The sequence below is a fragment of the Sander vitreus genome, chromosome 2, assembly GCF_031162955.1.
Source record: "Sander vitreus isolate 19-12246 chromosome 2, sanVit1, whole genome shotgun sequence".
Taxonomy (NCBI): Eukaryota; Metazoa; Chordata; class Actinopteri; order Perciformes; family Percidae; genus Sander; species Sander vitreus.
This window is the reverse complement of record NC_135856.1, coordinates 3,069,784-3,080,252: the sequence shown is the minus strand read 5'-3', so window position 1 is coordinate 3,080,252 and position 10,469 is coordinate 3,069,784.

The following is a 10,469-nucleotide window of genomic DNA, read 5'->3' as shown; positions in this document are numbered from 1 at the left end:
TAAAGAAGAACGGGACAGTTGGGTTTAGGTAAAGAACAACGGGACGGTTGGTAGAACGTGAACTAGTTCTGTTAAAAGTTAAAAGTAAAGTAAAGTTACGGTAAGTAAAAAAAAAGACTTGCCAATTACTTTTACACGCCGCGCAGCTGACACGCTCACGCCACGCAGCCAGTGTGTGGCCTGCCGTGTCAGCGGCGTGGGGTGAGCGTGTCAGCCGCGTGGGGTGAGCGTGTCAGTCGCGTGGCGTGAGCGTGTCAGCCGCGTGGGGTGAGCGTGTCAGCCGCGTGGGGTGAGCGTGTCAGCCGCGTGGGGTGAGCGTGTCAGCCGCGTGGGGTGAGCGTGTCAGCTGCGTAGGCTGAGCGTCTCAGCGGCGTGGCGTGAGCGTGTCAGCGGCGTGGGGTGAGCGTGTCAGCGGCGTGGGGTGAGCGTGTCAGCGGCGTGGGGTGAGCGTGTCAGCCGCGTGGGGTGAGCGTGTCAGCGGCGTGGGGTGAGCGTGTCAGCCGCGTGGGGTGAGCGTGTCAGCCGCGTGGCGTGAGCGTGTCAGCGGCGTGGGGTGAGCGTGTCAGCCGCGTGGCGTGAGCGTGTCAGCCGCGTGGGGTGAGCGTGTCAGCTGCGAAAACTGCAGTGCATACTAGAAATAGCACCGACGCCTATTTTTCACGCGACACGCAAGCGTGTTGGAAGCGTTTCCAGGCAAAAAAGAATAGGAAAATATGTTTATATGTCATTTAGACACAAATACATATTAGTAAATGACATGTGTGGATGGAAACATAGCTACTGACTCTGCAGCAGTCCTCACTGTCCCTGTGTGAACCTGCAGTGACGTCACTGACTCCTACATACCAAACTCCCTTGTTTTTTTTTTGTTGTTTTTTTGCAGAATTTTTGCCTCCATCATTAGCCTACTATCAAGTTACACCTGTTATCACACTTGGAGGGATTTAGCAGTTCGGTCAGCGGCTATTTACGTCCTCAAAATCTTATTAAGAGACTAGACTGACTGCAGCAGTGTGTGTGTGTGTGTGTGTGTGTGTGTGTGTGTGTGTGTGTGTGTGTGTGTTTAATGTGTGTGCATAGGTAGAGGGTGGATGTGTGAGTGAGTCTGGAGGCAAAAAAAGAGGCACACGAAGCCGTGAAGTCGAACTGCAGTGCGGTTTAAAGTCAACTCTGGTGCCGCTGCCTGTCTGTCTCTCTATCTCTGTGGGTGTTTACCTGTCTCTCTGTCTCTCTCTCGGTACCGTTTCGGGTCGAGACGCCATTTCTGCTTCAGAGGAGAGTCAGTTGTCTGTGAACGACAACAAAAACACCGGCGGGGACCATGTTGACTATGCTAACTTCCATGTATCTGGTGGTGAGGGCGGTTTCTCCGCAGGTGAGTTGAAAAGCAGCCGTTTTGAAAGCTGGACCACCGCAGGGGACGGAGCTGACCGTTGCGTCCTTGAACGCACCATTAAAAACAGATTAGCTAAACTTGACTGTTACACACCGTTAGGACTCTATTTCCCTCCCAAACTAAGTCAGTTGGTGTAGTAGTGTATCTCATGACCGCTTAGTGAACAGATGGGTGACCGAACGAGGTGTTTTTGTACCCGGGGCCTTTCACCGTTAGACTTCAGGTGTGAAAATGGCCGCCCGGAAACCCAACACTACCTTCATCTAGCCCTAGGTAAAGGAGCCCGGCAGGTTGCGTCTTTTTCTGACCCCGTCATTATTAATTCAGTGAGAGTCGTCTCCACTTGGCAGCTTGGAGCGTTTCCAAACAGTTTAGTGAAGCGCGACGGAGTAAACAAGACGACATCCGGTTACTGCCTTCAAAATAAAAGCCCTGCCTTTTTAAACGCTGAATATCAGAATCAGCTTTATTGGCCAGGTTTGCGTAAACAAACAAGGAATTTGACTCCGGTTAATCTTTGCTCTCAAAGTACAAAACTCACTTAACATATAAAGAATAAAAACAGAAAGGACAGTAAGAAATATTAAAAAAAAAAATACTGTTAAGTATAGGCCTACAGTATAACAATACAATATAATTTACACATTTACAAGAAATGTTTGAAGAGAGGGAAGGAATAGTGCAATATCAGTATAGTCTGAGATTTAAGATTTAAATATAAATATAGTGCAAGGCACATATGTCTGATTAGTTCCAAGTTTCTACTGAAGATGTTGACTTATCTCTTAATTTTGACGTAGTACTTCATAACTTTGCTTAGGAGGGAGATATTTTAGTTTGGAGATATTTGCTCACCACGAGTAAGCCTATTTGTCATTCTTTATGGCCTGATGGTTGTTTAAAGCAATGTTTACTCTTATTTTGAAGGCTGAATTGCTGGTCTTCCGGTTTCACTCCCTGTTTTGCTGCCGCCTTGTTGCAGCAGTCCCTCTGCAGATTATCAGCACCGCGGCCAGTTCCAGTCCGTGTTGTTGGTACTGTCACTGCAGCCTGTTATACTTTCAGGCAGCTGTAGGAAACTGTGAACCCAGCAAACAGCACACAGATCCAACATGGCTGCCGGTGTCTTTGACAGGCGGAAGAATGAACAGAACTCTGATTGTAATTTAAAACCTCACCTGGCTGAAAATGATACCCTCAACTACATCTTCTTCACTTTTATTCTGAGCTCTTTCCTTTAAAGTGCTCATATTATGCTTTTTGGCTTTCTCCCTTTCCTTTATTGTGTTATATATCTTTTTTGTGCATGTTATATGTTTACAAAGTGAAAAAGCCCAAAGTCCCCCCCAAAGGGACTTACCATCTCCAACAGAAAACACTGTTCACAAACTGCTCCAAACAGCTCTGTTGTAGTCCAGCCTTTACTTCAGAGACAAACGTGGTCACTTTGGAACACACGTTATAATGCTCGCCTAGCTGCTAGCATGGCACGCCCTCATACTCTGCTTCTGACTGGCTAGTAGTCCTTACCTAGCTACTGTCAGGGCACGCCCTCATACTCTGCTTCTGACTGGCTAGTAGTCCTTACCTAGGTACTGTCAGGGCACGCCCTCATACTCTGCTTCTGACTGGCTAGTAGTCCTTACCTAGGTACTGTCAGGGCCCTCATACTCTGCTTCTGACTGGCTAGTAGTCCTTACCTAGCTACTGTCAGGGCACGCCCTCATACTCTGCTTCTCTGGACCTAAGGGGCCCAAACCAAGAAAAAAACAGTCCCAAACCAGAAGTACAGGTGTCCACATACTTTTGGCAAATTCAACAATTTATCACAGTGGTTCCCAAAGTAGGGTCCGTGGACCCCCAGGGGTCTTTGAGGGGGGGTCCCCAGCACAAAGGGAAATCATTTATTTTCAATTTAATTCCATCCATATGTAACACAATGACAGAATGTCAGACTATTTTAGTATTGGGTTTTTAATACACTTTCTGTAATAAAACATGAAGTGAATCAGATGGGGACCCTGGGATTGATTCTTATATTTATAAAATATTTAACAAAATATCTGACTTTCATTTCATTTTAGCAGTTAGCTGCTTAGTTAATGTTTGTGAGTTACAGACAAAAATATCACTTAAAACATCTTCTGTTTATGAAAATTAAATATTGTAATGGTCTCTTCATCCTTCCTCCAGAGCTGGAAGAAGTATTCAGATACTGTACTGCAGTACAAGTACTAATACACACTGTGAAAATACACCATTACAAGTTAACGTCCTGCATTCAAAAGCCTTACTGAAGTAAAATAATTAAAAGTATTATCAGCTAAATGTAGCTCAACTTAACTAGACTTTTTTCTTGAAATATTCCCACTTTTTACCAGCGTATTTCCATCTGTAGTCCCCGAGCAGGTGTACACTTTGAACCTGCTGATGTCTGAACTTTCTGCTGCTCTGCTCTATAAATGTCAGCTGATCAGACGGCTCGGCTCGGCTCAGATTTACCTCCCGCGTGGCCGCAGATAACAGGCTGAACAACAGCTTAACGAGCTGGCGACTGAACCTGAACTTCCTGTAGTCTGGCGAGTGAACTTGACCTCTCTGTGACCTGTGAATAATCCAGAAGATCTGGGTCAGAAACGTTTTCAATCTAAAATGAAATTCCATTGGCGTATATTGTATTGGGGTGGTTACAGATATACTAGAAGGGCACTCGGAGAGCACAGACCTCCGCCAAGGCCGTGCCCTATCCCGCAATGTTAATGAAAGTCAAAAATAATTCATGTATCCGCCCCGTGATTTGGATCCAAGCTAAAATGTAATGGTTTCTTCCTTGGTCCATGCTACTAGCCTGGTCCTACCAGACTCTCGTACATTAAAGTGATGGTTCGGAGTAATTTCACCCTAGGCTGCTTTGCACCTTGACCTCGAGCCAAACAACCCCCCATACGTTTTTTTTCCCTTGTTATAACGTTAGTATAACGAGTTAGCGTTATCAGCTGGTTAGCTAAATGCAGGCGCTAATGGATCCACGTTTGTATCTCGTAAATTACCCCACTAATAATGCCTGGAATGATACCAAACTTATACAGTAGTACAAATAGTTTCTGTACTTATAAAACGAGGCATTAGAAAGTTTGTAAGTACACCAGAAGTATATTTAAATAACACTTGCCTGATGGATACTCCTCTCGGCTGCTACTGTGCTATCGGCGCTATGGTGCAGTACTTACATACTACTACTACATACTTCTGGTGTAGTTACAAACTTTCTAATGTCTCGTTTTATAAGTACAGAAACTATTTGTACTACTGTAGAAGTTTGGTATCATTCCGGGCATTATTAGTGGTGTAATTTACGAGATACAAACGTGTATCCCAGTGTTTCTCAACGGGGGCGTTCAGAAGATGACGGGGGGGCGCTAGAAGCAATATTTTGGAAAGGGGGGCGTTGAGGTGCCCTTGGGGGGCGTTTGTTTGAAAGCTAAACCAAAGATTCACAATAACAATACATGTTTACACTTTAAACTACTAAAAAACAGTGGTCTGCAACATTAAAACCTGCCAGTTCACGGCACTGCGACTGGACGAGACGGGTATCATAACTCTTCTGTGCTTCTGTCAGCTTTGTTTGGCGCAGCTCTGTGCTGCCTTCATGGAAACGGGACATCAGAGCATCATCTTAAATGAGCTCTGTACTACGTGAAGCTGCGACGCGCTGTTGTGTTCTTTAACCCCCCAATGTAGCACAAGTAGACTTTATATTTCACAGTAACAGTTTTTCGTCAGATCGTTTATAGAACACAACGTTTCCTACTGCACCTGAAGGCAGCTTCATTTCACGGAGAAAGAGAGAAAGAAAAGAGATGAGCGGGAGATATCGACTGTGCTTTGTTGTTTGGCAAACATGTAGCTGTTTCATAAACTCCCGCGCAGTTCAGGGCTCGTGTTTGGTGTTTTAAAACTTTCTAGTGGAAGCGATAGAGGCAGTGATGTCACTGTTTACTGGAGGATACAGGATTCTCACACCTCAACACGCAGCGCGATGTGGGGTTGCGTTTCTCCAAACGTTTTTTTTCTGCTATTTACTCGCAAGACAAGCGATAGCAAACACTCTTCTAACCTGTACTACTGCATTACTTCAAATACTAAGTTACTCATCTAGTAAACTAGTATTCACATGAAATAAAACAATAAAATATTGAGACCATTCAGCAAAGCACACTGGGTAATATTCAACACACAAACTGGTTGCTATGGACTCGTCACTAGGCTTCATCCACTTCGCCGTTTAAACAAAGTGGAATAAACGTATAAAAGTCCAAATCTACACAAAACCTGCAATCAATTAGTAAGCTGACATCAAATGTGGCATTTAGGAAACCTGTATTGCAACCTTGGCACGGTAAGATGTCCAGACTAGCAACAGTTATTTTCGTTTTTTACGTCCTGCTGCTGCCATCGTCAGCCAGGAAATATTTTTTACTAAAGCTGCAGTATATGAAATCAGATGTATTACCTACCACCATTTAGTTGTTTTGTGTTATTTAAGATATTTATAAAATATCTGATCATGTCAGATGTAATTATTCCACTCATTTTTTAAACAATGCAATTACCCGTTTCAGCCACCAGGGGGGCAGTGCTCCCCTGCCCCCCAGCAAACTCATGGGTCAGACCCATCTGGTAGCGAAGGAGGGCCGAGACTGAGATACACATGGAAAAATATGCACCAAACAAGCAGCCACTTTGAAATGTTGCTGTTTCATGAATACAAAAGTTGGGAAAGGCAAAGCACTGCTACTTCTGCTACTTGGGCGGAGGGATTTGCTCGCAGCACCTGAAGCCCCGAGCAGATCAGCAGTGCTTCACCTTCTGAGAATATAGTTCCCAGTATGTATACGGTTAGAAGATGGCTGTGTGTCATGTGACCTTGTTATTTGTACACGCTGTGACTCTACAAATCACAACATGTAAACAGGAACATGTTGGCGTTATTTTGTCACTTATTGGGAGCAGTAGGCTAGATGGAGCCGGTTACCTCCAGGATCTGTGCTAAGCTAGGCTAGATGGAGCCGGTTACCTCCAGGATCTGTGCTAAGCTAGGCTAGATGGAGCCGGTTACCTCCAGGATCTGTGCTAAGCTAGGCTAGATGGAGCTGGTTACCTCCAGGATCTGTGCTAAGCTAGGCTAGATGGAGCTGGTTACCTCCAGGATCTGTGCTAAGCTAGGCTAGATGGAGCAGGTTACCTCCAGGATCTGTGCTAAGCTAGGCTAGATGGAGCTGGTTACCTCCAGGATCTGTGCTAAGCTAGGCTAGATGGAGCTGGTTACCTCCAGGATCTGTGCTAAGCTAGGCTAGATGGAGCCGGTTACCTCCAGGATCTGTGCTAAGCTAGGCTAGATGGAGCCGGTTACCTCCAGGATCTGTGCTAAGCTAGGCTAGATAGAGCCGGTTACCTCCAGGATCTGTGCTAAGCTAGGCTAGATAGAGCCGGTTACCTCCAGGATCTGTGCTAAGCTAGGCTAGATGGAGCCAGTTACCTCCAGGATCTGTGCTAAGCTTGGCTAACGGTGGGGCGTAAGACAGAGTTACGACACGAACAGAGATGAGAAGGGTATGTATGGACTTATCTAACTCTGGGGGATACGGGGAAAAAGACAAAGTCCCAATAAGTCGGCGTGTTCCTTTAAGGGAGTTTTCAGTTTCAGGTGAGTTATTGAAGGGATTCCTGGAAGATTTGTGGCTCTTGGTATAAGCTTCCAAGAAGGTCTTTGTGGGAGATCCAGGAGACTCAACAGGGACTCAAAAGATCACATAACAGGCACCGTTAACTGGGTAGCCTATATTAGTCCTTCCAGAAAAATGTGGAGTTTTTTTGTGATTGTTTTGGGCTAAAATCCTTGATGATGCGTCACGTTTTCTTAAAAAATGCAATGGAATATGTGGGATATTTATGCAATGGCGGGAACTTGCAAAAACTGCGGTTCCATCGTGGCTTCATCGCGAGGTTCGCAGCTTTCGATGATGCTCACGTCGCGTAATTACATCATTTCATTTACGTTCCCATGGCAGCAGGGGAAACGGCTGCTCTCGTGTGAAGTAAACACAACATTTTTCAACTTTCTGCTAAGATATTTGGGACTTTTTTGCAACGAGAATGCGGGGATTATGACATCATGCAAGCCCTGCGTATTTGGCGCGGAAATCGGCAATTTATGCGGCGAAAGTGCGGCGTGTATAAATAAATATAAATGGACTTTGGCTGATTATGGGATCGCAGAATCACGTTTTTCTGGAGGGACTGAAAGGGCCGCAGGTCGGGGTCAAACCCGGGCCCGCTGCGTCGAGGAGTAGACCTCTATATATGGGCGCGCGCTCTACCAGCTGAGCTATCCGGGCGCCCGTAGAGGAGCCTGTTTCTTACTCTCATTTACTTAAAGTTGACTCTGAGCAACTTAACAATTATTTAATTATCAATCGCATAATCAGGTTTTTCTGGAGGGACTGCGATATGGAAGTTCTTGATAGGGTTTTGAGGAAATTACTGTAATTCTTGAGGGTTTCTAGGCTTCTTGAGAGGGTGGGGCGGATTTCACACATGTAAACATTGCCCTCTTTTTATTTTATATAGTTTATAGGTCAGTGTGTTCTTTGGTCATTTGATTTCCCTTGCATAAACGAGTATTAAAAAACAAAAAAACGACGGTTTGTTTGATGTTTGTTTTGATAATACAAAATTTGAAGTTGAAATATAAGATTTTTTTTTTTCTTTCTTCCTTTTCATGGTGAAAAGGAAGTAAAATACATTTAAAATATGCTTTGATTTTCATTTTCTATTTCATATAATAAAAAATAAAATCACTAGAAAACAGAAACTGCCTGTTTTTTGTTTTTTTTATATTCTGGGATGTCATTTCCAAGGCAACAGCACTGATGTACCAGTGCTGCTTTCAGCCTGGAGGCTACAATGACTTTGGAAACCTGTACTCTGATAATGCTTTAAGGGGATCTTTTATTTCATAATGTTATGTATAACCCTCTCCCTGCATCCCTCTGACTCTCTGTCTCTACCCGCCGCAGACAACTTCACCCGAAAACAGTCGAACTAGACTTTCGGGATCACTTATAATAAGGTACACAAAAAAATACGTAGTTAATGATTAGTTACTGTTTTTGAAAGAGTAACGATTGATTAGTTACTGTTATATATTGGTTAATGTTTAGTTTTTCAGAAGGGTAGTTACCCTTTCAAAAAACAGTAACTAATCATTAACTACCTGTATTTTTGTGTACCTTATTGTAAAGTGTTACCAGACTTTCAGTTCACGGCTGTAAGCAGTGGTGTAGTCTATACGATACGCAGGTATACGCAGTATACCCACTAAGAAAGCTCCAGGATTTCCATATACCCTCTTAAAAATGCCCAATGACACGCAACGACATACTTTCCATTATATTTTTGATATATTTTAAATTGTCATCTGTGTTTTTTCTTCTTCACATAGGCTAAATAAAGGGATTTTCACTGTAAATTGGTGCATAAAAGTGTATGCCCCCCCCCAAAAAAGGCCCATACATATACAGTATACCCACTACAATACATTAGACTACACCACTGGCTGTAAGCGCCAAGGTCTGATGCCAGAAAACTTTCTGTTGCTGCCGTTACGTTTGCTGATCTGGCAGAAATGCTATACAATTGAATATAACACCCAAATTCTATGAAAGTAGTGAACTGATCATTTATTTTACTTGTAAAGAGTGTCGTAAGGAACCATCCACGTTCATTTTTTTAAACAATTTGGTTGAAAGAAACCCAAATTTCTGATACAGCAACTTTTTGAAAATGGGTCAAATTGAGGACAATAGGAGGGTTAAAGCTAAACTGGTAGGCTACACCTTCTCTTAATACATCCATAGGCTACACCTCTTAATACATCCATAGGCTACACCTTCTCTTAATACATCCATAGGATACACCTTCTCTTAATACATCCATAGGCTACACCTCTTAATACATCCATAGGCTACACCTTCTCTTTATACATCCATAGGATACACCTTCTCTTTATACATCCATAGGCTACACCTTCTCTTTATACATCCATAGGATACACCTTCTCTTTATACATCCATAGGCTACACCTTCTCTTTATACATCCATAGGATACACCTTCTCTTTATACATCCATAGGCTACACCTTCTCTTTATACATCCATAGGCTACACCTTCTCTTAAGACATCCATAGGCTACACCTTCTCTTTATACATCCATAGGCTACACCTTCTCTTTATACATCCATAGGATACACCTTCTCTTTATACATCCATAGGCTACACCTTCTCTTTATACATCCATAGGATACACCTTCTCTTTATACATCCATAGGCTACACCTTCTCTTTATACATCCATAGGCTACACCTTCTCTTAAGACATCCATAGGCTACACCTTCTCTTTATACATCCATAGGCTACATCTTCTCTTAATACATCCATAGGCTACACCTTCTCTTTATACATCCATAGGCTACACCTTCTCTTAAGACATCCATAGGCTACACCTTCTGTTAAGACCTCTATAGGCTACACCTTCTCTTAATACATCCATAGGCTACACCTTCTCTTAATACATCTATAGGCTACACCTTCTCTTTATACATCCATAGGCTACACCTTCTTTTTATACATCCATAACCTACACCTTCTCTTAATACATCTATAGGTAACATCTTCTCTTTATACATCCATAGGCTACACCTTCTCTTAAGACATCCATAGGCTACACCTTCTCTTAAGACATCTATAGGCTACACCTTCTCTTAATACATCTATAGGCTACAACTTCTCTTTATACATCCATAGGCTACACCTTCTCTTAATACATCTATAGGCTACATCTTCTCTTAAGACATCCATAGGCTACACCTTCTCTTTATACATCCATAGGCTACACCTTCTCTTTATACATCCATAGGCTACACCTTCTCTTAATACATCTATAGGCTACACCTTCTCTTAATACATCTATAGTCTACATCTTCTCTTAAGACCTCCATAGGCTACACCT